Source organism: Andrena cerasifolii, chromosome 1, assembly GCF_050908995.1.
Source record: "Andrena cerasifolii isolate SP2316 chromosome 1, iyAndCera1_principal, whole genome shotgun sequence".
Taxonomy (NCBI): Eukaryota; Metazoa; Arthropoda; class Insecta; order Hymenoptera; family Andrenidae; genus Andrena; species Andrena cerasifolii.
The window spans coordinates 9,759,190-9,786,674 of record NC_135118.1 but is presented as its reverse complement, the minus strand read 5'-3'; the positions used below and the strand labels follow the sequence as shown (position 1 = coordinate 9,786,674).

Genomic DNA, 27,485 nt, shown 5'->3' with positions numbered 1-27,485 from the left:
ACGAAAGAGACGGAGACCCGACCGGGGGAAAACGTTTTAAAGGAACGCTCTTCGAAACTCACGGGAGCACGGACCACGAGGAAGGAAAACCGCAGCCGGTTCTTCCGGTTCGAAGTCGGACTTACGGAATTGTTCCGCGGCGATCTCATTTTTTTTTCCTCTCTGCCTTCCCGTGCACGGTTGCTACTGCGAAGCATTTACTCAGGAATAAATCGGTTGGCGTCGCTGATAAGTATCGATTGTTCGCGAAAGCGTCTACTTTCATCGAGCTTGCTGGTTTTAAGTGGAGAACAATGAATTTCCGTGCACCGTTTTCGTACCGACCGAGGACCAACCGGCAACAGAGAAAACCGACAGGATTACGGAAATATCCTTCGGTACCTGCTGAATCAGGAGTGGCGCTGGATTCACTCGTAATTGATGGTAGGGGGTGAACGTAAAATGGTAACGTTTCAATCCCTGGGAGACAGTTTTTCGACCGGTTCGACTTGAAGCGGAATGCAGTTTCCGTAAGAAAAATGGAACTAATTGGTCTCCTCGAAAGACGCGGACTTTCGTGGCAAACAAGACAGCGGGAGCGGATGAAAAGCGGGCCGAGGAGGCGGAAGCGAGGAGGAACCGGGGAACGTTGCAGTATCTGGAATTCCAGAGCACCGCGTCGAGTGTGTACCGTGCGCTGCAGGCTCGCGAAAGATAGTTGGTGCTCTCAACAGAGAGATAAAAGGGAGCCATTCTTTTTTTAGAGGGAACGCAAACGAGAAATTAGAACATGGAGGCTGGTGTATTCATGCCGGTCAAAATCGCGCGATGTCCGGTCGCGGCCTCTGCAGCAAGTCTTCAACTTGCCAGTCAAAACACTGGGAGGAAGGGATCTGCGACTGTTAGCTGGGACGGACTTGAAAAATGGTCAGAGGGGGGGAGGGACGTTTTTATGAATCCTGGGGCTATACGACAGTTTCCTCGTCTGAAAGTAATTTAACGGCTTCTGGACATATCTTCACGTTGGTCTGCGACCCATGAATAATTAGACATGTTTAAAATTGAGAATTTCCGCGCGTAAAAATCACTGCACTGGTCGAATCTAAGTAATTTCCTCATCTCCGGCGGTATAGAATTGGGGGTGCAGCGTGTGCCTGCCAAATAACTGATATTTTTACCATTCGCGTAATGAGTTTTTTGTCAGATATGTGGTATGACTTTCGCAAAATTTGCAATTCTGTATGAAACTACCTATTTGATTGTTCAAACACTTTGATTGGAATGAGCTAGTAAATGGGAATAATCGTCCCAGTTATTGGTGTTTGGTAGCAATATCAGTGTAGCATTTTGATAGTGACAGAAACGTTGGCAACTAAGCAATACCTACCAAAGTACTTACCATCATTTGACAAGATGTAACTGCATTCCTTAACCTAGACCGTATAGACTGAGGACATTCCCTTGACTACCAACTACATAGTGGCATCGATATGACAGTTACAGTTCAGTATAAGGTTACTTAGATGCGCAAGGCGAGCAAAAGAAACTCACAGGACGAATGATAACAAAAGTATCAAAATACGACCAGAAAAAGTGCATCCCCATCTATGGTTCCATATACTTACGTATGTATTATACACTCAAAGACTTATGTACAGCTGGAATCTAGAAATATCGGTGTTTAAATACTGACTTCTCGTTCTTTCAAGAAGATTCTCAAGGAGGGGACCCCTAATTCCTCAACTGTGACTTCAGACTTACCACCTGCGGCACCTACCGCGCTGCAAACTCATCAGTGAAGACCTCGTCGATCGGAAGTGGCGTCCAGAGATCGTTGAGTAATCGATAACGCCTCGTTTGTTACGGTGGTCCAGAGTTTCTAACCAGATTTTCGAGACTTTCGAGTGGCACTCGGTGCGTCAAAGGATACTTTCCGCCCGCGGCGGCCGACGACGATCGCTCAGCGAGCGAAACGAACAATCGCGTGCGGCGCGGAGCGAAGCGGAGGAGTCAAGTGTCGAACAACGCCGCGCGTAATCATTCCGGCAGCTTTGTCGCGCGCATCCGCGAGTACCGCCGCTTCCTCCGCTATTGAAGAGCCTCATTAGTACTGTTTGTTATTGTTTGTACGGCACTCCGGGGTGAAAAAGAGCGTGATACGAGAGGGTGCCCGAGGTGTCACCGTGATCCCGCTGATTCTCGCACCTCTCTCGTCGTTACGTGCCCACCGCCCCCACTGCCAGCTCTCCCTCTCGCTCTACTTGTCCTCATTTTTGGTTTCCTTTTAAGCATGTTCCTCACAATACGCGAAAGCTTGTTATAGAGAAGCACACTTGGACTGATACGTCGAGGCACGCTGGCGCTGTCGCCTGACAAGGGGTACAGGGGGTTGGTCGAGATATTCTTGCGCCAATTTTGGTCTAGTCGAGCCGGTACCGACTTGTGTTTCTCTTCCACGTCAATCGAACCGCTGTTCCGTGGGCGATTTTTCTCGAGATAAGATAGTGCCGCTGGCTTTCAGAGAACTCTCGCCGTCTGCTTGATCGTTTGTAGGAAATGCAGGTAACGAAGAGCGCCGTTAGTTTGGTAAATTCATCAATTAGGCTTTGTAGAGTTTGATCGTCGTAGACTCGAATCATTTCCCGTTTACCAGGTCCACTTCTGTCACCTTATAACTCGAATGAGTCCATTTGAACTATCCAAACCGTGTCACAACTGAAGCGTCCCAACGTGCTTCAACGCATTCCCGCGTCAGCAAAGGGGTCGAGAGGATGTCCACTCGTGCATTCGTACATAAAGAGTGACCAGCGCGCGATTACACATTCCTTCAGAATTAGTGGGACATCAAAGTTGCACGGGCAGAGGAACGTCTGTCCAACGGAGGCCAGGGAGAAAGAGGAGAGGCCTGAGTCTTTTAGCTCGTCGCGTTGTGCAAACAAAGGCGCGCTTCCGTTTCGATGCGAGTGTGCACACGTATATGCAAAAAAAAAAAAGAATCCTGGCCACGGAGGGCCACGACTGCTCCCTTAATCGCGAAAGTATCGCTTTTGTGCTTCCGGTATAATAATCTCTCCCTGGGCTGAACCATTAGCCTCCGCTAAATGAAAGAGGCCCCCATTTTGTTCGCCATTCGGGACTAATCTTCTCGTTTGGTCCTTCGTCTTGGTACCGTCGGTAAACACCGCGAGAATTATTCTTCTTCCCTTCGCGGTGGAAGGAAATTCGGGAGAAAAACAAGGGAGGAAAACTCTGCGCCGCCTTCGGGTTCCTCTGAACTCTGGCGCCTTATATCCCGCAAGCTCCGAGCTAATGAGGAGCAAATCTCGAGGTAAACGCGGCCAATGGAGGAAGAAGGCCTGGGGATAAATTGCGGGAAATTGTTCGGGTCATCAGGAAGCAAACACCGCTCGGCTTCGAGATTTCCCGTGGAATTTATGCGCTCGGGCGTGTAACTAGCGGAATGTTCGAAAAGTGGCGTGTCCACGTGATAGAATATTCGGCGGACGGGGACCTGCGACGGGAATTAGCGGACAAAAGGGAATCCGACAATGAAAGGGGGAGGCTGTCGATCGCAAGACACAGGGAACAACGCGCTCACGCGTCTCGCAACGGATCAAACTCCCTGGACCCAGCGTCCCTCGTTGAGAAAGAGTAAGTGGCCAGGGATAAGGAAGTGGCAGTCGAGTGACAGGGGGTAGGAGCGGGTTTCCTGGCTGGTGGCGAGGGGTTACGCGAAGAAGGGAGAGCTGGAGCCGGTGGTAGTTGGGTGGCAGTAGGATGTACTCATCCGTTGCAGTGCTGCAACTAATGAGACATCGCTAAAGGGCACGGGGTAGGTGGGTAGAGACACGGTGGGGCATATACACGGGGGGTAGGCGATACACTTCACCTGAGACTGCAGACTGCAAGAGATAGACGACTACGACGACGACGACGACGACGACGCCGACGACGACGACGTCGACGATGAGGACGAGAGTGCAGGCACAATTAAAACTGACGCTCCTAATGGCAAGTCAAACGCCGACGGGCTCGAGAGATTCTTGACTTTCCAATGAAGCGATTGTTTCATATTCCTGCGCTTTCCTCCTGCACCATCTATCGACCGACCCCGGGCTCCGCTCATTTCTCTCTTTCGCTCTCCACCATCCCCTTTCACTTGGCCCCTTGTTTCTACCGAGCCGACACGTGAATCCTGGTAACGCGACGGAGCCAGAAGGGAGGCAGAAATAGAGACGGAGAGGTCGAGGGGGAGGGCCGGTGAAACTTTAGAAGGGAGGAATCGGTAGGAATCCGCGTAGATTTCTGCCAGCTGGGAGGGGAAAGGTCTGTCTGTTTCGTCGCGGCGCTGACGGGAAGCACGTGCGCCTTTTGTTTCATCCTTGCGCCGAAAAACTCGCGGCATCAATTGACAGTTCGATAAATTCATCTCATCCGGAGGAAAATATGAATGAGCGCGTTACGACCCCGGCTGACCAAGTCCTTATTGTAATTTGTCTTCAAAGGTGATTGAAACGGGAGCTTTGGCGTTCTTGACGGATAGAAAGACTCCTCTAGACTACTCTGATTTAAAAAGACACCGAGAACGTATTTTCGGAGTCATACATCAAGAGTATAAGTTACGCTACGCATTCGTTGCATCCCTTCGACTCGGTATACGACCACTTACGTCTACAGGTATTGCCATTATGAAGTCTCCTTGGTCCTCGTGATAGTGCAGGCTGAAAATTATCCGTCGACATCTCGATGCACCCGCGTTACTTTCGTTCATCTTCACCGTGACAGAGAAGGAGCAGAGATCTATCGACTCCAAAGGAAAACAGAGATTAACGCCGCGGAAGAAGAATTACGATGGAACAGCCATCGGTCGCAGGAATTTTGAAAACCCGGACCAAGTGGGCCAGGAATCCCCAAGCTGAACGACGAAGGAGGAAGACACCGATCTAGCCAGATGTCTAGAACAAACGACGACCAGGAACAGAGACTCCGATACGAGAGGAGGCGGAGGGTGTGGGCGGGCGTGTGGGGGAAGGGCAGGGGATTTGAACGCGGAAGGTTAAGGGTGGGTTGGATACACGAATACTAGATAGTAGCTCCGGGCGGAGCTTGATTATTTTCCGCTAGCTCGTTCATTCAGGTGGAGAGCGTGGCGCGCACGAGGGGTTCAATTGGAAACAGCAATCACTGCTCGCCTGTATTTTGTTCTCTTCTCGGGTGCAGCGAACTCCAATAATAAGCTTTCTCCTATATTGCCTCTTCAGTTCCCCGTTCCGCTGCCTGCCGGCCTCCTCTCTCTCGCCAAGTCTCCAGGACCGGCAACAGAACTACCCTTTCCCTCTTTCCGCTCCCCTGGCTTCGACTGTCCTACCCTCTACCCACTGCCACCCCCATGGTGCCGCGTTTCCTTCGAGTTTCCAGCGTTTCGTCTCCCGTACGTTCCCCAAACGACCTCGATTCCCGAGTTCGAGTCGTTTGCCGAGATACACACCCCCCCTCGTCAAGCCGCCCGCTGAACCAAGATATTCTACAGAATTCCTGCGTTCTTCGGCGTGGAAGAGAACATTCGTCTGAGGATGAAGGACAGCGAAGGTGGAAGGCCTTCGAGTGTTTCTACCACCCCCTGGAATAACCTCAAATCCTTTTGATTTTGATCGCCAGAGAAACCATCTTCCACTACCCATATACGTCCCCAGCATCTGTATTTGCCCACAAGAGGCAGTTAATAATAATAATAACAATAATAAAGAACTTTATTGCACCATTACAATTAAAATTACAATGGCGAGTAGGCGAGGTTCAGCATTAACTGCTGCTCTGCAACCTAACCTAAAAAGTTGTTGGGAGATAAAAGAAAAAGAAAAAAAAACAAATAGACTAACATTAAATACAATAAAATAAAATAACTAGGAACAAGATGGGAATAAGAAAAAGCCACTTACATAGGGAACCGTGAGAGGATGAAGGAACGAGCACTCAGCTTAAATGAAGCAAACGATGACAGAGAACGTATATTAGACGGAATGAGGTTATAATAATGAGAAGATACGTAGGAGAAGGACGCAGTGAATTTACAAGAGCGATGGCGAGGCACAGACAAATCAAAACAGCCTCTCGTTGTCATAGAGCCGCTAGAGCGATCGGACAAATTGGAGCGAAGCAGATCACACAGATATCCTCGGCGTACCTGTTGCAAGTATCTTATAGACAAGACAGCAGAGATGGAAAATCCATCGATTCCGCTTCGCGTTCGTCGTCCACGATGTCGTCGTTATTCCGGAAAATACTGTCGGAGACGCGAAATGCCCGCGTGCGGGAGGGGGGCGGGGGGGCCGAGCGGGGGGCACGAAAATGCGCGGCACGTGAGCGGGTCGGCTCTATATCAAAAGACCAATTACAATAAATTCCGGGGACGCCGTTTGCTCTGTCGGCACGCGAGCGGGTATTAATCCGCGCGGACTGTCAGCGCGCGCCCGCGATAATGGAACGGATCCGCTTTTATCGGTCCCCGAGGCGCGCCGCTGTCTAAAGTTCAATCGCCGTTGACGAACCCGAAAATATCAGCGGCCTGAGAAATTCAGGGGGCCGGTTGCGGTCATGCGGCGTTTTCATTTCAATTTCCCCGCATTATTGCCGCGTGACATTTTCAAGCTGGTGTAGGGGCAGGCTGGCGAATCGGTCGAACGCTTTCGAATGTGCTGGGTTAGGCGCAGGACACGTGGGTTAAGGGGACTAGGCAGTCGAAAAATCGATTTTTTTATTGCATTTTCCGAAAGTACTATCCTTTCTGAATAAAATGAGGCTTGGTTTATAGTAAAATTCGCTAAATTGTAGATTTGGCAGCTAAAAACGTCAAGAGCTAACTATAGCGTCGCCTTTACCCAGAAACTTTAAACGCGTTTTCCTCGAATATTTGTTACTCTTCATTGTTTCCATGATTGCGAACGAATTGAGGTTCAGATCGACTTGAAAAAATTACGGGATGTGTAAAACATGTGCCCTTTCGGGGCAAACCTCTTATAGTGTCCGTAAAAATAAGAGATTTTCATGAAAAAAATTAAGAAGTCACCGGATTTTTGTAGCGCACAAACAATGATGGTCTGGGTTAAAAACATTCGGTGACTTCTTAATTTTTTATGAAAATCTCGAATTTTTACGGACCCTATAAGAAGTTTGCCCCTAAATGGCACATGTTTTACACATCCTGTAATTTTTTCCAAGTCGATCTGAAGTTTAATTCGTTCGCAGTCAGGAAAAAATGAAGAGGAAAAAATATTCGAGAAAAACGTGTTTAAAGTTTCTGGGCAAAGGCGACGCTATAGGTTGCCGCTTGACGATTTTAACTGCCAAATCTATAATTTAGCGGAGTTTACTGTAAACCAAGCGGCATTTTATTCGGAAAAGATAGTTCTTTCGGAAAATGCAATAAAAAAATCGATTTTTCGACTGCCTAGTCCCCTTAAGACGTTTGTCGTGTCCGAATTCGAAGGCACTGCGGTGTCACGTGATTTTATAGCGACAAATGACATAAAGAGAAACAGTCTGCAATTTACCTGCGAAGTGTATGTAGGTGAAGATTCACGCCGAGTTAACGTTATTTATGTGCAGTTACCAAATGAAAGCCTCATTTGAAAATCGGATGTTCTTTTAAATTAGTAATATAGGGTGAGCGTACCTAATATCGCCCATGTTCCTAGTATCGCCACTCGCTATATCTCGCAAAGTAAGCACTACAATTCATCGGTTATGCACTGAATTAGTACCTAAACCTATGTCGGAAGACATACTGTAATTGCAGCGTCATGTGATCAACAATTACAGAAAGGGAAGTATTTTAGAGAATCTTAATAGTGTAAAAATTTATTGGACTTCCACAATTTTACATCACATTCGGAGAAGGTATGTGAATACAAGAATATCTACTAGAAATACCTAATTAATGATGTACTTAAGGAATGAAATCGATTCAAGTAATTTTCGCAATGAAAATAGCGTTTTTCTTTTAGCAGTATGCGTGTTCTCAAAACCGTCTACCGGAGAGCAATGGTTTCGATGCAATGTTTGTTACAGGTGGGGTCATGAAATGTGCGGAGCAGCCGAAATACACTTTATTTGTCCAATATGTACCTACACGCGAACGTAAAAAATAAAATATTTTAAAAATCCTATTTCTATATTTTTGTAATAAAAATAAAATCAAAGATGGATAAAAAACGTTTATACAATAATATTAATTACGTCTATAAATAATAAAAGCACATATGAAAATGACTTTAAAAACTCATATATACATGAGTTAATCAATATTTCTTGAGTAGGCGATATTAGGTACACTTTTTTCAGGACCGGGTTTTTGCGTGTCTTGCGTTTTTTAATTCCTAATTAAAAATTTATAGGTTTCAACAATTCTAATTTAAGTTACATGAGAGATGAGTAATTTCTCTTTACTTTGAAACGAATTGCATGCAAAGATAGCAATTATTATTCAATTGACAGCGATTTAACTTTTGCTAGGCGATATTAGGTACGACCCCCTACTCCATTTTACGACATTTACAACTATACCTACATTATTTTCGAAAGTCATTAATATAAAGACTTTGAATTGAGTTACTCAATTAAAAGACGAGCAGCACAGTGAACTTTCAAAATTACACGCATTAATGAATAAATTACTTGTCGCTTAAATGTTCTCAAAGCGTTTGAAAATTCACCAAACCCTGGAACCGCGTCTCATCCCCCCATAAGTACCCCATAAGTATCCATGGATCGAACTCAAGATTACCCCTTAATCTAAATCTTACGGAATTCTAGTGACTGAAACAATTCCCGTTCCCCAGGCGTCGAAGCAACAACAGTCAGAGTGCAAAGGGTGCAGGGTGCACCGATCAGATCGCACCCCCAGTCCTCCCTCCCGCCCCGTCAGTCCAGTATCCCGCAATTACACGAGCACCAACTCCAACCCTTTGCCCTCCGGTAAACGGCACGTAAATATATCGATTCAATTCCGTTTCAGCGGTGACCACCCTCAGCCCCTTCCTCCTCTTCTCCAATGGTCGTTCTCCAGCGCGCCCTTCTATAAAAATTTATCGTCTGGTAAATTGTTTCGCGCGGCGTTGTTCGCGATTCCACGGGAAACGACGAAAAGCACGCGCGTATGTGTATTCGGCTTGCAACGAAAACGCCGAGAGAGGGAGAGAAGGGAGAGGAGGAAGGAAGGGTGAGCGAAGTGACCGTCGTCGCTCTGAACCTGTCCGACGGGGATGTTAATTAACAAAAAGTCATTAAACTTTTCACGACGGGCGGAACGAAAGACCCGGCGGATGTGTCCTGTCTCTTCGCCTAGGATCGATGCAACCCTGTTTTATTTTCCTACTTCGTGCCTTTTATTGTTCCACCATTTTCTGCTTCCTGCCGCCTACGTTTTGTCCCCTTGCACGGCGTACGCTGGGTGGACATCGCGTGTGTATGTCGCTTGCATCGCGTAGACGCCGCTCCAAAATAGTAATACTTCGCTCCTGGCAATTCTTGGGAACAGGGCGTCAGGCTGGATTTGAGGTTCGAGGAAGAGCACGTTGGATTGGTTGGACAGAGGGAGAAAAGTGGTTAGAAGTTGTACTAAAACTTCGAAACTGATTACGAGTCCAAGTGGGTAACTGGCGTTCAATTCTACAAAAAACGAACGCGGATTCCGTTGCATTTGACGGTACATAAGACTCGGAATCTTGATACCAGGATGTCCACGTTTCTTAATTTTTTAATTGTCTAATTGTCTAAGTCCACGATTCCGAAGCCACTCTACTTTATGTTTTTAGTTGTTACAGAATATCTGTTCCCTGATACTTTGATACCGCCGCACTTCATTCGGTGACTGACTCAATAGCTAAATGCACGTCACTCTTAGGGCGGTAGTCTCAGTCGCTACTTATTCTTAAGCAAATGCTTAAGCATGCGGCACCCTCTACTAACCTAGTAGCTAGTAAAAGATGCCGAATGCTTAAGCATTTGCTTAAGAATAAGTAGCGACTATGAATACCGACCTAAGATTGGTTGATTCTTATAGAGCTATCTTCGTTTCTATCAGAAACAACCAACCCAAATCATTTTCTGGCACTAGTGTAGAGTCAGTGCGAGGTACCGAATTTACTATTAGGGCGGTATTCTCAGTCGCTACTTATTCTTAAGCAAATGCTTAAGCATTCAGCATCCTTTACTAGCTACTAGGTTAGTAGAGGATGCCGCATGCTTAAGCATTTGCTTAAGAATAAGCAGCGACTGAGAAATACCGCCCTTAGATTCACTCTTCCCCTCTCTTTCTGTATTAAACCCCTCCTCCATCTTTCACCACCTATCACTTTCCAAAAATAACAGTCAGTTGAACGAGTGCGTTACTAAAAATCTCTAGAGCGATGAAAACTATCGTCGCACGCAACGCCCCCAGTCAATCTTCTGTAGTAAAGTTATACTTCAACGAACCAACGGCATGTTACATTCGTTCCAGTTCAATTACTATTAGGTACATCCGTGACCTTGTAATAAGTAGAATTGCAGCTCCTTTGAAAGTACAAATTCTAGTCCAGACTGGGGAACCGTGTAGTACATCGCCTCTTTCTTTTGACGCGTCCCGTCCAAGGAACTTTTCCACCCCCCTCCCAGCGAGCAGCGGTAAATTTGAAGCCCCCAACCCCCCTTTCGCGACGTTTAAGCGAGAATGGGCCGAAACGGTCGCGGAATTGCACCGCACGGCGTAACGAGTTCAAGTGCTGCAGTCCATTGGTCGTGGCCCGGTCTGCGACACGGCGATAATGACAAACATAACCGTTACTGACCCGAGGTCGGTAAACGGTAACGGGCTGGGGTGGCTTTTCGACCACCCCTGGGGTGGCGGACGCGTCCAGATAAAAATCACTCGTCTAGAAGATTAAATAATAAATCAGCCCTGCCTAGTTCTTGTTTGCGCTCCGGTTGCAACACGCCAATTAAACGTTTCCTGCTAACGATACCACGAAGGAGTCTTCTTCCTGAGTCGAGTTTCCGGTGAGAAGTTTCACCCTCCCTCCCTCCCACTTCCGAAAAAAATTGTTAAAGGAACAAATGCCGATAAACCCGAGGTACACTCTGCGTTATTCGAGCCGTAAGGCGCGTAGCACTGAATGGAGCCTCCCTTACTTCTCACGTAGACAGGAAGAATCTCTGCACGAGAAAAGCACCAGTAGTTTGTAGTGCCGTAGCTCAATTCACACTAATCCCCATAAGAACCTGCCACGTTGATTCTTCCTTCGATCGAGCCCAGTGCCCTTTAAAAATGTTTCAATTCCACAAGACACCAAATCCTACGATTAAGCCCCTCCTCCCTCGAACTCAATTAATTTGGATAGGCATCGAGGGCCCGGAACGCGGCGGGGCGTTCGGCCGCCCCCTTGGCCGATCCGACCGCGGTTTCGCGAAAGACCTAAACACCGCAAACCCGAAACGCTCACTAATTTTCCGTTTAGTCGTAAAATAAATTCTCCTCGGTGGGGTGGCGAGAGTTCGAGCCGTGGAGAATGCTCCCCGGCGTATTTCCACCAGCCACCCGTCCAGCCCCCCCACCCCCACCCCCCGTTCCTCTCTGTGTAAGGGTGAAGGTGCCGATGCTGGCATTTACCGGGCCGGCAGAATTTGGAAGCAGAAGTAATCGAATTTGTTGGCGTCGTTTAATGAGAGCCGCACAATAGTTGTGTGTCTGTATAATTGGTACACACCCCCCTGGTCGCAGCGAGACCCAAACTCACCCCCTCGCCTCTCCCACAGCTTTCCCGCCGCTCTAACTGCTCCGCCGATGCAGTCGTCAGGCGAAGAGAGGGGGGAGGGAGAAAGGGAAAAGGGGATTCTACGGCGTAACTATTTGGCTCGAGCACCTTCGCAGCAGACCGCATACAGTGGTTCTCGATATCTCGCGCCCTTCGAGTTGCGGACGAGAGTGCCACGAACGCTGAATGTTTGAAAAATAGGGATTCAGGCTGGCTATTGGTGGATGAGTAGAGGTTCACGTTTGACCGTCTGATTCGTTTCAACGGTTCAATATTGTTTTTGGTGAAACTTGATATTTTCTGTTGTTATACCTGCGAGTGAACTTGCTTTTCCCGGGGGCGGAACTGGTCGAGACACAAAATCTCGCGGACAGTATTGGATCAAGTCTTTAAGAATTGTTAAATTCGCAGTGTCCACCTGTATCGCAAGGTATACATCGCATACAATGCTTGTGAACTTCATTGGTTTCTATTTGCTGCAGCCTTGTACCCATGATGTAAGGATATAAGGGTGTGCTCTTGCGCACCCTTTTCAAATTAGCCAATAACCTGCTCTTCCCAAGATCCTTCGTATTGGATTGTCAACCAATAGGATAGAATGGATTTGTCAACATTTCGATATGCATCCGTACACTTGCATATGTATTCGTATACATACATACTTTAATATGGCGGAAATTGGGAATGTGCTGTTTAAAGACGAAAATGAGCCGTTCAGCGAGCACACCTTATATCCTTACATCATGCTTGTACTTACGTATCTGAATATACTTAAGCCTATCTTTCTCTATCACTTAATAGAGAAAAATATACTTAACTTTCAAAGGGGTGAGCGGGGCTTTAACAATTTTTAATTTCCATTTCATCGATATATATATATATATATATATATATATATATATATATATATATATCGCTCACCCCTTTGAAAGTTAAGTATATTTTTCTCTTTTCGAAATTTTTGCTCAGAACTTCAGTTTCCTTTAAGTACCTACGACTTTCACATAACAATCACATCCATATTCCGTCCAAAAGATTTATTTTCGTTAAAAAACCTATCTTTCTCTATCACTTAAAAAATATATATCGATCAAATGGAAATTAAAAATTTTTAAAGCCACGCTCACCCCTTTGAAACTTAAGTATATTTTTCTCTTTTCGAAATTTTTGCTCAGAACTTCAGTTTCCTTTAAGTACCTACGACTTTCACATAACCATCACACCCAAATTCCTTCCAAAAGTTTAATTTTCGTTAAAAAAGAACAACCCTCACCATAAGCAAAATTCAAGAATCATATAATGACCGCCCTACAAAGTGACCTTGTTTTAACTTTTTGACAGATATTGAAACCAAAGGTGAGCTAACTTCGTGGAACGTTCATTTAGAGCAAACGTCACGTCATTCAGGCCGCGGTGGCAGCATGCAGCGTTGCAGAGGGAACAGGTCGTCGCCCGGACCCGGATGCCCGAGAACCTCTGTTTCGGCTATTTACCAATATAGTGATTAAATGTTCCATGAAATCACGAGTTCCACGTCATAACATTTTAAGAGTGCCCCTGCCGGCCGGGTCGCGCGCGATTCTCCTCTTTTACTGGGACAACGACGCGCGTAGCTCTAACGCGAGACACGTATGGGTGACACGCGTGAACACGCGTGTGTACACGGGCACCGGGGTGGCGCGTATCCGCCCGTATGCGAGTAACTACTAGCAGGCTCGAATTCTCGGCCCCCTCATCAACGGGCCGCTCCTTCGCCTACCGTTTAATTACAGTATACTTAGCTGCGCAATTGTCTCTTTTACTCTATCCACGTTGCTTCCGACTGGCTCTCGCTGGCCGCTTGTGCGTTCCTCCTATCGTTTCCCTTTGACTATGCACGTACCTCCTCGCTCTTCCCTCAGTGTCTCGATACTAAAAATAATGAGGCGCTGGGGATCGCGGCGCGGAAACGTACGCTTTCTGCTTCTCTATTTTCTTGACGCGAGCCAACCCGGGACTCTGCGCCAGCTTGATCAGCTGTTCGCGTGTGCCCGTGAACGGGACTACTGACAATTAAATATTGGGATAAGCGTCTTGACAACGCTTTATATTTTGAAAAATTGCAACGATTCGCAGGAAGAAAACTTGAGAGTCTCTGTATTCGAAGTTACTTTCTGATAGGTACTTTCGCAACGCACGCTGTACGCAACGTAGACTTTGACACGGGCAGTTACCCTTGGGCGACGATGTAACGCGGGGCGTCAACGTAAGGACATTTTCTGGAAACTGCTAAACACTTCGATCGACCGACGGTGGGAATGACTTACGAAGACTCTGTCAATGTGATTTTAATGTGTGTGCGAGCGACTCTTTGAAGCGCTCTTACAAAAATACGGCAGGGCAGAGTCGTAAAGTACCGACCAGCGTACAGTACCGCCCAAAGCTAGTTCCCGCTTCTACGACCAGATATTAGCACTTTATTTGAATTAACAAATGAAAATCACAATTCTGTATAAACTGTTTCGGGGCCATATTGTTTACTCCATTGCTCTCGATGTTCTGAGGCATTAAACGTATACGTTGATATTCAGCGTCAAGTTATTTTTTAAAGCTGATCTTTTGTTTCTCAGGTAAGTAAATGATTTTGTTCTATTATATGTATAGGTACTGTCCCTAGTCTACTAAGTTTAATAAAACGTCCTAGTTTTGCTATATTTTTTTTGTACATAATGTACCAAAATTGTTTGACGCAAAACCACGCTTTTCCGACGTCTGAATTGCTCGTTTTTCGTTAATTAAAAATACAGTTTTTGTTAAAATAAAAAATCCTTCGTTCATCTACTAGTTTTTGGTATATGAAAGAAGTCTGTAAAAGTTTAGGCCAATCGATACTGTGCTTTCCGAAATATCTTGCTCACCGATATCAACACAGCTTTCGCGAGAATGGCTGTTATTCATTCATTTTTTAATGTTTTTCTGTAACAAAATTACTGAGAGCTGCTGCACATATGTACTTTTAAAATAATCGAATAGTTGTAATAAAATATACAGTAGATATTCCACAAAAAATTCTTGAGAATCGCGTTCTTTTTCGAAAGCTGACTAGGCATAACCCCTTAAGAAGTTTTGGGGAGGGAAAGCCGGCTGGGGTGATGCAGTGTTTGCGAATGCAGAGAAAGTTGGCATTCTGAAAACTAATTACCTGGAATGAGAATTCACGCGTAAATTAGAGATGAGCACGTTACATAATAATGTGCGAGTAAAACCAAATTCCCTTTGTTAGAAACGTACCATCCAGAGGAAAGGGAGGTAGAGAGAGGAGGGATTAATTATTTCTATATATTTCCACGCAAAAACGTTGCTTTATTTAGAACGTCCACTAAGAATCTTGTTGGATCTTCGCTATTAAGTACGTTTAGTTTTGGGGAGATTTGAGATTTCTTTTCAAGAGATTTCGGCTCTACTTAGTAAAGATAGTGCTAATTTAAAACACAGAAAAATTGTGAGTGTCATAGTATCTCGTACGAAAAAACTCATTTAACAATACAATGGCACACTTTATCATTCATAAGAATGAATAATCTCTGCATTGCCCCTCCAGTTGGGCCCGTTCTCCTTCACTGGGCCTGCAACTTCATCGAATCTTGCATTTTGCAATACTTAAGGGGACTAGGCAGTCTGCAACTCGATTTTTTTTGTTACATTTTCCGAAAGTACCACCCTCTCCGAGTAAAATGCCGTTTGGTTTATGTAAAAATTCGCAAAACTAAGGATTTTATAGCCGAAAAGGTCGAGCGCGTCATAAACCGTTTCTGCGCGCACGCAGGTAGACTAATTCCTCTTTCGAAACTATAACCGCGTTTTTCTCGGAATCATATTTCCCTTTCGTTCTGCAGTGATTGCGAAAAAACGGAGGTACAAATCGATTTGAAAAAAAATTCACATATGTGAAACATGTCTAGCTATGACCTGAACCTAAGCATAAGTCTGTAAAAACTCCTATTTTCACAAAAAAAAATAAAATAAAATGGCTCTTCTCCCTGGCGAAAAATCACATTTCTTTAAAATTTGCCGTTTTACAACCGCTATATTTATTTTTTTCTTCTTTAATAGGTTCAGGGCGGAATGGGGGCCAGGGCAAAGTATCAATTTCAGAGGATATTTCACAATTCAATTTCTTACGGCCAGAATCACTGTAAAATTACAGCGGCTCCAGACAAAACGCCTACATGTATATATTATTCAAATAATTTTTCTTTACTGTTTATAGTATTAACGAACATTGCCCAAAAGTACTACAGTATTGTCTCGTTACGGGCTCGGTTTGGTGTACACGATACGGACTTTTCGCTATCCCCACCACTTCTGTCTCACTCTTGACGGGCGATGAGGAGAGCGAGATGGAACGAGAGCGAGCGAGGACGGTACGAGACAGACGACGCGTTGATGTTTTTTCTTGCTCCGTCTTTCCGCGCCCCGAACGCGCGCTGAACACCGAACGAGCAAAAAATCGGTGCGCGCCAAATGCTCGCCGAATGCTCGCCGAATGCTCCCCGAATGCTCGCCGAATGCTCACCGAATGCTCACCGAATGCTTGCCGAATGCTTCCCGAATGCTCGCCGAATGTGCGTCGTACGCGCACCGAACACCGAACGAGCAAAAAATCGGTGCGCGCCAAATGCTCGCCGAATGCTCGCCGAATGTTCGCCGTACGCGCACCGCGCCCCGAACGCGCGCCAAACACCGAACGAGCAAAAAATCGGTGCGCGCCGAATGCACATTCGGGGCGAATGCACAGGTGCGAATACGCGGCTTTAAGTCAACAAGTGCGACGCAATAAGAGAAGGCGTATCGAAACGTTTCCCTATATTTTGCCGCTTATGTTCGCGTCGCAACCCCTGCGCCGTCTTTTCACCCTATTTTCCATTCTACGAGAGAATGCCCGCGACGGCGAAGTATCGTCTACCCCGTTCAGCGGTTCTAAAAGTGACAGAGAGTCAAAACACACACATCGGCCAAGTTGTTTTGCACTTGCCTGCCTTTGCGCGCCGCGCGCGACAGCTGTATTTATACAAGCCACTTCCGCCGAGACTCGCCACGCGATCATTTCTTTTCTTCGTTTCTGCATTCGAGCAACAGAAACAATAATTTCGCGGTACGCGTCTGCCGAGGATCGGTAGCTAACTAATTCCAGTACTGCGAAACGACTTTCGGATACCAACAATCGAGACGTTCCTTGTTGTTAACGTCCTAACGAATCGTTAATCACGACGGATGACAATGTACACTTACTGCACCGCATTTAAACAATACGTACCGTCCGTGTCGCGGCACGTGTTCAAGAAGCAAAATTTTCAGTTTTTAAATTTTGTATTTCATTTCATGGAATTGGTAGAAAACAGTCCTCCGACATAGGAACATCATAACTTAGTAACTTAAATAAATGATTTAAGGTCAGTAATTACATTCAAAGTCGAATAACTAAACGCAAGCTGCCACAGACTACACATAGGAAATATTTACCCACTGCATTTTTGTTGTATTTATAAGTTCTTTTCTTTCTCTCTTTTTTGAAAATAAGCAAAATATATTCTTCCTTCGTTTTATTGATTAATAAATTCTTGCATTTAAAGATATGGATACGTACCAGTAGCTGAAATTATTACTTTTTTTGTCGCATCTTCTAAATCCCGGAGAGAATTAAAAAAAAACGAAAAATATCGTTTCTTTCATTTTTTTACTACAATTACTTCTTTTTATGCCCTTTAATTTGGTGTGAATTTTATCTGCTCCGGAGTGCTTCCACACAAGTAGAAATACACATAATAAAATGAAAAATTAGACAAATCTGTGCCAGAATATTTATTTTTAAAAGACACTGAGCTTTGAATTCCTTCAGATTCAACTGATAGTAATGAAGATGTATAATAAGAATGAATAATTTTAAATTTATTATCAATACGAATTATTTAAAAAAGTAATTATATTTTTTTTATAATTGTTTCATATGTTTGTCATTTAATTGTGTTTAAATGTATTTAAATATATATATAGTTTATTTGTTTTACAAAAATATGCACGATATGATTAACTAATAAAAATTATGTTCGAAAATATATTTTACTGAATTATTTTATTTAAAAAATTAATTCTTTTGTGTACAAATATGATTAACATATCAATTACATGTAAACAACTGTATCTTAATGGAAAATTGATTTTTTATTTTCTCTCTTATATACTCGTTACACTGTGCGTCCGTTCGAAATGACGCAACAGAATATAATTTAGCAAAAATTTGTTCACTTACTGTGACTAACACTCCTATAAAACGCCTACTCATGTATTTTGAATGATGGAATTATGCATAGCACATTTCTGTGCACTTTTACTTTCCAAATTACGCGCAAATAATTAACATCGCAGCCTCAGTTAGTTAGGTGTCAGCTGTGCCATCGGGAGAAAATTAAAAATGGCATTGTTCCTCGAGGACCACCTGTTACAACATGTATACGCAACGAAATGATCGCTGATGAGAATGAATTCAACGAAAATGGGACTTTATTCATTCACGGCGTAATTGAATCAATGATTTTTTGCATTTCACTGTGGAACGTTAAACAAGGGACAAAATTACGCGCCCGTTACGCGGCCAGACTCTCTGCCCGACAACTCTGCACCGACTATAAATAATTACCCCTGGATTCATGATAATATCCAGCTAATTTAACTACGGTTTTTCTGCGGGTCGTTGTTGTTATTTATGAATACAACGGGCAAGCAATAAACTGGGACAAATGACAGTGATGATTAAAACGTGTATATGAACAATTCGAGAGAAATTGCGGTGACTGTCAGGTTTATTATCCGTACGATTATAAACACTTCCTGTGAACATGCTCCCTGAGCGACGAGAATGATACCATTACCAGTCGTCTGTACTAAGTAGTCACAGTAATTTCTTAGTTCCTGGTTTCCTCGTTCCCAGTACTTTCTTGTTCTCCAATTTCGTCAATTCTCAATTATTATCAAACTTCCTAGTTCTTTATATTCCGTTCGTTCCTTGATTGTGCCCTTCCTGTAAAAATTCTCAAACGTGCTCCAGTTTTCTACTTGTTTCACAATGCAACATTTCACAAAAATGTGAACTTGTCTGTAAGGGGGTATCCTTATACCTGAGTTCGAAGAATAAAAGGTCTTCGGCATTTTTTGTACAAAATAATGCACGATATATTAAAATATATGAAATACGTGTAACTGCACGTGTTAACTTAGAGTCGTCAAGACCTTATTATATAAAGCAGAAGGTGTTTGTGTGTTTGTCTGTCGCCTAGAAACTTTTGAACGGTAAACTCTGGGGTCCCGAAATGTGTCCCAGATCACTATGCCCAGCTGATCCAGATGAATTTGACTATTTTCACAAAGAAATAAATAAATAAAAAATAAAAATTTCGGAATCTAAATTTCGGGCGAAGTCGAGTAGTAAAGCTAGTATGATATGAATTTGACTGTCCAACTTGCAACAATTATGCATGGCTTATTAACGAGCATAAATACAAAACAAAGACCAAAAATAACCGGATGATGGCACTTTGAAAAGGAACAGCGATTTTCAATGATACTTCTGTCAATTCTGCAGTACAAGAAGCAAATTGTAACATATACTTAGAGTTAATTCTGGTACGGTGGAAGGGAGAACATTCACTTCATACCTTTAGATGCACAAAGTTTCAAGACAATCGGTTAATTAGTCTTATAGTCTTATAATATCACATTGAGAAAAAGGCATTGAAAATTTCGGAAACGAACGAGTTTTGTCCAATAGTTCTCTGAAATTTAATGTAATTCGTTGAAGGTGTATTTTTGAAATTCCAGTAATTACGAAAACGCAAAAAGGTGAAATTCTGGCTGGTGACAGAAGCAAGGCTACCAAAACGGACAAATAATATTGTATCGAGGAGAAATCTGATTATGCGTATCTGTAACTACACTTTGGTTCCCATAGTTTCCCCGGTTTTGCGTACGAATGCGCCCGGTCGATACTCCTATACATCACGCGACGCGAGTAGGTGTCGAGGGTAGAGATGTCGTTAGATTATACCAAAGATGTTTATTGGACGGGAGCCAATCTTCAAGATTCCCAGTCGCTTCCTGCGCGCATCGCGACGCCGCCGACGCGATGCCAACAGTCAACGTGACAATGAGACAAGCGTGAAAGCCCGACCGCGTCTTCAGCGAACCTCTATCGCTTGGAATACCAAAAATTCGCGAAGCGTATCGTATATTTAATGAAAGTTCGCTGCCGTTCCCCTTAGAATTTGGCACAGTCGCCGCACTCGTTCGCCGTGGCGCAAAACGAAAAGCTCTGCTGCAAGCATTCCATTCGGTTCCTCCAATTTTCCAATTCAATCGAACTCCGCTCTTCTAATTTCTAATTTCCACGGAAGCCTGGATTCCCAAGATATTAATCTACTCGACTTAACTTACACACTACTTAATTTCTTCCGTTTCTTCAAACCACAAATTTTTTAGTTCAAGCAATCCAATGCCTTCCCTCGTCTCAAATCTCGACGCATTCAACTGTCTTCCTGCTTCTTGATTTCTTGATCCTTAACCCGGCGGGAGGCGCACCCCATATTGCAACGCAGGTTGTTGCTACCGGGTCAAACATACCCAAAATTGAAACGTGAAAAAACTACGGTTTCAGAATATATATTTTTTAACTTCGTAATTTTTATGTTAAAGTACAGTGTTTTAAGAATCAAACAAAATTTATGAAATATCTTAAAATCTTTATTAAAGGTCTTTAAAAAATTGTAACAAAGCTCATAGAGTCTTTATATCTTCGCAGCTAGCGCCTCTATGGTAAATTTTTACCCAGCAGCGCCTCTCGCAGAGTTAATGTCCTTCGTCTTACGTAAGTGCCCATGCCACAAATTTTCCAATTTCTCAATTAAAATGCATTCGCTATAAGAAACGGGCCAGCACCTCGAAATCTCCGAGGATCGCGAGCTATCGACCATTGGAGAATGCCCGCGGAACAGTCGAACGTGCGAGCGCGTTGTTAATTAATACCGTTATAAATTAAAATGTATTACGCAAGTTAGGCGATCTCGTTCGTAGCTTCTTTGGGACTTGCCGCGTCCGTGAGCGCGAGGAGCCGAGTTTTACCGCGGTGCAACGCCACGGGGAAGGGATCTAGAGAGGGTGGCGAGCAGAAGCGGGGACGGCGGACGGGGTGCCGAAGAGGGCGGCGTGGTAACGCGGGGCAAACAACAAGAGGCTTTCCCGTAGCTGGCTAACGGCAGAGTTTCCTCATAAACTCTTAGAGAAGTTCCCAGACAAATACGGAAATATTTTGTAATGGAAACACGTCCCTCAGAAATTAAATATCGCGACGAGGAGGATGAAGTTGCCTGGAACGGGTGGCCCGACGCGGAGCAGGAATCCGCAAGTGGATTAGTAGGAGCCAACGGGCATTAATCACCAGCTCTTTTCGACAGCCGCGGAAGGTGATCAATTTTTTTCGCGATATTTTTTCTGTCGTCGAGGCGCGAAGTCAATTTTTGTAATTCCACGAGACACTCAGATCTGCGTAGGTACATACTTAACCCTCGGGAGACGAATGGTGGATATGGTCGCGCGAGACGAATGCAGGGTCACTGTGACCCATAGCAGCATTTTTATGGTACATGGGTTTCACGAAAAAATTAAATATAACATGAATTAAATAATTTTCTAAAGAACTCAATAAAATTTCTAAAATTATCTACAATTAATTAATAAAAGAATACATAAAATAAATATTTATGTACATTTGATACATAAAATAGGCGTATCTCCTCTATGATTTTCACAAATAATGTTACTGCAATTTAGGCATCTTATACTATATTTTACCACTGCCAACAGAAATATAGGTAACATCGTGATAGACTTTGTCAGAGTCGGATCAAAATGACCCTGCATTCGTTGTACGAGGGTTAATTATCGCGAAGCTTATGGACGGAGATTCTTAGGCAGCAATACTCTACACGTACACAGAAGCGAGCATGGGTCCGTGTGCTGTACGTATACCTACTATGCAGACAATATCCAGGAAAATATGTACCAAACTAATGTTATTCTACATGTTCGATTTATTTTTGTCCATGGACTTACCATATGCCCGGTTGTAGGGGTTAGTTGGTACGTTTTTCAGTTTTCAATGTTTATCATTTTTGTTTTAATTAATTACTTGATAACAAATATGCTAAAATATACTTTGGTCCTTCCTCTTTAATATACAGCAAGCCGAAACTTGAGAAAATACATACAAAATGATTGAAAAAATGTTATTTTGACGATCAATTTGGATGTATCAAAACTATTTACTTTTTCTCTATATAAACGAAAACAGTTAAAAAACGATTGTTAACGTCAATGTACACACACGTACGCTGGATCTCAAATGGAGCTACGTATATATGGTGTCGAGATAATTCGTCTGTATCAATTAGCCCCGGTCTCCCCTATACATGTAACCTACGACCAACAAATTTTTATATTTTTTTCACTCCTTCACGCTTACTATTCCTTCTCGAGAATAATGACATCATCGGCTGCTTCAGGAATCCCCATCTCCTACCTCGCTGAGCTCGAACAGAGCATAATCCGCAACACGTCTCCTTTTTAAATAATATCGATGAATTTCTTTTGCCTCGGTGAATACCAAAGCTTCCAATTCCTCTACGGTCTCGCACGTTTCCTAAGCTCTCGGCGCATCTTGCTGCAGGCGAATTTGTCACCTTTTCGGACGTTTCCAGGCCGAACGGTATCCGTGCCAGGAGTCGAGTGTAGCTCGCAAACATTGTATTTCAGTGCACAGATGTTATTTACGTTATTTAGCCGGGGACAGTTCTCGATTTAATCGTACAGTGGTTTTCGATAATCCCAGTTGGCTCTGATCCGGGATCGCCACGAATCTGCGAAACGACCGAGTTTACAAGCCGCCACTTGGCCGATCGCGTGAGTTTGCGGATCAAGTGGATCGATCGGACGCAAACGCCGAATGATAGGCATCGTTGCCCAACGCCTCTCTTTCCATTCCCATGGAAAATTTCCCCATTAAGCCCGGCCGTGATGTTCACGCCGGATTAGACGGCGGAAAAGCGGTCGTTGAACCGAAAAGACGTTTGATAAGCGAGTAAAATCGCACGGGGAGAGATGACGGGTCTCAATACTCGGGAACGGTCGCTCGTTAAAGCTAATGGCAACGGCGAATTTAGAACTTGGCAGTATTAATAGTCAATTATATCGACCTTATTGCGCTGGTGGGCGGCGTGTGACATGCGTGACAATCGTTGGAACGAAACGTGGCCCACGTGTTCACGCATCGCGGTTGAAGTCGATCGCGATTCGACTGAAATAATTGCTGCACCGTCTCCTTTCAGTCGTTTGCGTACGCACAACTGTTCTGTTCCATTTACTTTGTCGTTTAAAGAGCACAGTTTTTTTTAGATCCTTTAGTAAATATAGGCTTCGATTAAAATATGAGAAAATCAGGGAGAAGCTTGAACATGGGAATTTTTCAAGGGAATCGAGATGTTCCATGAGGACGTTATGAAAGGAAAAGTTCCTGCTTCGAAATTCAGGAGGAAAGATAGAAATACATGTGGCAAGGAAAGGTTGATATTCATTACTAAGGTGACGCAAGAGGAAAATCATGTATGAAGGTCCGTCACGCACTTGTGACAAGTTGCCGACGACCAGGTCACCGACGGCCACGAGGTACCGTAAACTGGGGGAACATTGGCAGCACGGGGTAACATTGGGATACGCCGGGATTACATTGTTTTACGTCAGAGTAGTGAAACTGAACCTGTGAATGCTATTTATATGATGTGCCAATATTACGAGTAGATTTTAGTTAAGATGTAAAAAATAAAATAAAATAAACAAATTTAAGTGTCGATGTATCTTACTGACTTCAAATTAGTAAAACTTAACCCGTTAATGGTATCTATATGATGTGCCAATGTTACCCTGGTACACTAACGTTTTTGACATGTATTGAAGAAGGAAAAAGACAATATTTTATGCATTTTTACACGTGCAGTACAATCACAAAAGATGCAATGTTATGGTAGGATACTTGCAGCAAATGTAAACATGTTAATTTTTAAATTATATAACAAAATGTTTCAAGAACCTGCCACTGTTCCCCGAGTTTACGGTACATGTAAATACAGGGTCAGCGTTTTATCCTGCAACCCGCGCTCGCGCGAACTTGTAAAGTGGCAACAGCGCTTCACGGACGCATTCCACTACAACCATGCACCGTCCCAGCGGAGAGCTGCCAGCGACCGCTGGACAGCAGTGATGCCTGAGCTTCGAAAATTTTAGGATGGTCTCTTTCAAATTAACGTCGCAAAGAGCTATTGGGAATTTCCCGGCACAGGTAATCGAGCCGCGCGCTCCGCTTTTATGATCGGGTTACCACTCGCACCCCAGATTACTGTAATGAGATTTGAAAATAATGTCGACTGATCTCGTACCCGTCTCAAAATTTTTTAGCTACGACAGGGTTGACCGCGGCGCTATACCCCTGTACGGAGAGATTTTTCGCCACCTGCGTGTAAAAGCCACAATAATGGCGCATCGTTCCAAAAAATGACATTAACGAAAGCTGGTATAGGCGTGGCCTTGAGTAGCTGAAACATTCAGACAAAAAAATTCTAGAGAAAAAATTCAAACACCGCTACAATCAAAGACACGTCCCATTAGTTACCCCTTAAATTAAATTTAAATAGATAAAATCATAAAAAAGAAAACCAGGACAAGAGATTCTGAGTTCCGCAGAACTAATACATAATTGAATAAAAATTTAATTTCTCAAATTCTGAAAGCAATGATACAGAAACAACTAGCCTACTGTTTACCAACACCGCGAATTTTAAAAACAGCATTAAATACAGTATCAAATAAACAGTTTGCAAAAGCTTTTTACAACAATTGTGGATAAAAAATTGATAGAAAAAAATTAAGTAGGTGTAAGATATGTTCAATTATCCATCGTTAAGAGGAAATAATTTTGTCTCATTTTTCGTCGCAAATTGCATTCCAATATCTTTTATAGTTAAAAAATTATACGAAAGAGACCCTAAATTTTTCAATCCGGACCGAGAAATTCTGAATAGCTCTTTGCGTCATTAATTTGAAAGAGACCATCCCAAAATTCTGGAAGCTCGGGCATCACTGCTGTCCAGCGGTCGCTGGCAGTTTTCCGAACGCCGGGTCGGTGCATGGTTGTAGTGGGATGCTTCCGTGAGGCGCTGTTGCCACGTTATCTGTCCGCGCGAGCGCGGGTTGCAGGATAAAGCGCTGACCCTGTATATGAGTTATTACGCACTTGGTCGCGGCGAACAACAAAGGTTTCTGGTCTCTTGTCGGCCAAATCGCCAGCGACAGTGCGTAACGAGCCTAATTAATAGTAAGGGATGAAGATGTTGGAACTGTCGGCACTTCTGCTCGTTCGATTCTCAGCAGATTTTTCGCCCGTCTAATTATTGTCCCTGGGGCGATTACACCCCTCGATATGCCTGCCATAGTCGAACTACAGCAATCAACGAGATCGCAGTTTCTCCCCAATCCACCTCAAGAGAACCTCGAGGACTTAGCAAGTAGTTAGTCCTCCGACTTTGTCCGCTCTCAACCCTCCAAAGAAACGAACTACACGCTGTGAATGGATGTTCTATTCAAAGCCGAAAATCACGCACAAGCTGTTCGATAATAAATTATTACCAAATAAATATATTGGAATATTGGTGAAAATATACATTTTTTTTCTTCCAAATCTCATCTTCACATTTGTCTAATATTTCAGCCTGCCAATTTCGATCGTTTATTCATTCAATATTCAACATATTATATCCCTAGATTTTTCAACCCTTAAACTTTCTTTCTTTCCTTTCTCCAAAATTCTCATTCAATCGCTCACATTCACGATTTCTTCAACTTTCAACCTTCCACTCATTGTCAGCCACGCTTCTTGTCCGCAACTTTTACTTTCCGGACTTCCCAATTCTTTTTTAAGGTGGATTGACACATGTCAGTTCCGGTGCCGTCAGAATCAATGGTCTCTTTGTTAAGACAGCACACTTTACACTAGTATCGTTTAAAATTATAGTACTTACAAGATGTAAAAAGAAATTCACTTGAAATAGCACGAAGAATAATGATCGCGCACTACGTGTTTCTATATTCCGACCACGGTGAACGACAAACTAATGAATAACCGTCTCGCTGTTCTCGCACGTTCCATCTCCACTTCTTAAATCAGTGTAGCCAAAAGAACCACCGCAAATATATTTGTTTATTCAGATACAGAAATGGTCCAATCTAGGAGCCGGCCCAATAAAGGCAACTCTCCCCTACGTGTCAAATCTGTCTTTATCCTAATTTCTCCCCTTACCATCTACGTCATTCCTCGATGTATGAACTTCCACAACTTGCGGCCCATTTCCCAATATGCCCACCGATCCGAAAGCTGCAGAAAGCGATCCGTATCCCGACCCGACACGATAAATTTTTCTTCCAACGCGAGACAATGTGAAACACGAAGCAACTCGCGGAAAAGTTTGCGCCCCCCTCCCCCACTCGCGCCGGTTCATCCCTCGGCTCGACGGCGGTCGATTCATATTGCGCGTCGCAATAGCGTGGAAAACACTTCCGGGAACCATCGTAGACCATCCAGTGAGCGGAGCACTTAAACTCCAGGCGCGACCAGCGTGGAGAACCTGACGGATAACGACCACCTAGAGATTAATCGGCGGTCACGGATTCTAAATTCTGCCGTGCGGTTAAACCGCGACGATCGCCCGACCGAACTGCGAGCAACTTCAATTTTCTGTTTCAGCTTTGGGGCCCCGCGCGTGTTCGACGAACACGGCGTTTCCTGGTGTGCCCATCGCGCCCCTCCCGCCGCGAGCGACGGAATCGATAAGGTGAGTCTATTAAAATGAAGTGTGTACATCTCGGTCCCATTGTCGGCGTGCGCGGAGACAATCGGAAGCTAAAGGGGCACTGTCACTTGTTGATCAGTTTAGACCACGGGGAGATAGAACAATTTTTACAGGATATGCATCTGTACAGTGTACAGTCTAAGGAATCCGAAACGCATAACTTGTGTATTACATCTCCTTGCACTTTCACCGGAAAAGTGGCTAAAGGTCATACGACGTTGAAAATTATTAATATACTTCTTATGTTTGGGGCATGTATTAATGAATGTATTGTATAAATATTGTACAGAAATATTTTTAAAAAAGCCGAGCTATGTGGTGTCCCGCGAGGCCCCACGGAAACACTTTTTTCAAATTCGCCAGCAGTATAACTTGAACAATTTTTATTTCATTCACTTGAAATTTTAATAGTATTTTCTATAATAGATCATCTACAGAAGTATATATGGATTTTACGATTCATTAAAAACTTTTTCGATGCAATTTAGGCTCAAAATTTAAGGGAAATTTTTCAGTTAAAACTGATATTCTGTTCAGATGTTCATCACTTACAAAAATCGATATTTTGACAACTCACTATATACTTCTGAAGTAAATGTCATGTAAATAATGGAAATTTTCGGTTTTTTATTCTACGTCAAAGTATACGGGACTTCTACTGCTAGTTGTGGAGTGTCTTTTCAAATTTAAAAAACTGCAAGAATGAAAGAGCATCAGCAACGCCATTTTGTTTAAA

General features: G+C 43.8%; 1 long non-coding RNA gene across 1 annotated transcript in view; it reads left to right on the top strand.

Annotated features, from left to right (window-relative positions):
• The window catches only part of LOC143375492 (uncharacterized), a 448,968-nt gene extending 440,776 nt beyond the window's left edge, over positions 1-8,192 (top strand). The window contains exons 2-3 of the long non-coding RNA XR_013086908.1: positions 7,641-7,875; positions 7,983-8,192. This is a non-coding gene — a long non-coding RNA (uncharacterized LOC143375492). The remainder of the gene's footprint in view (positions 1-7,640; positions 7,876-7,982) is intronic.
• Positions 8,193-27,485: the final 19,293 nt, after the last annotated feature.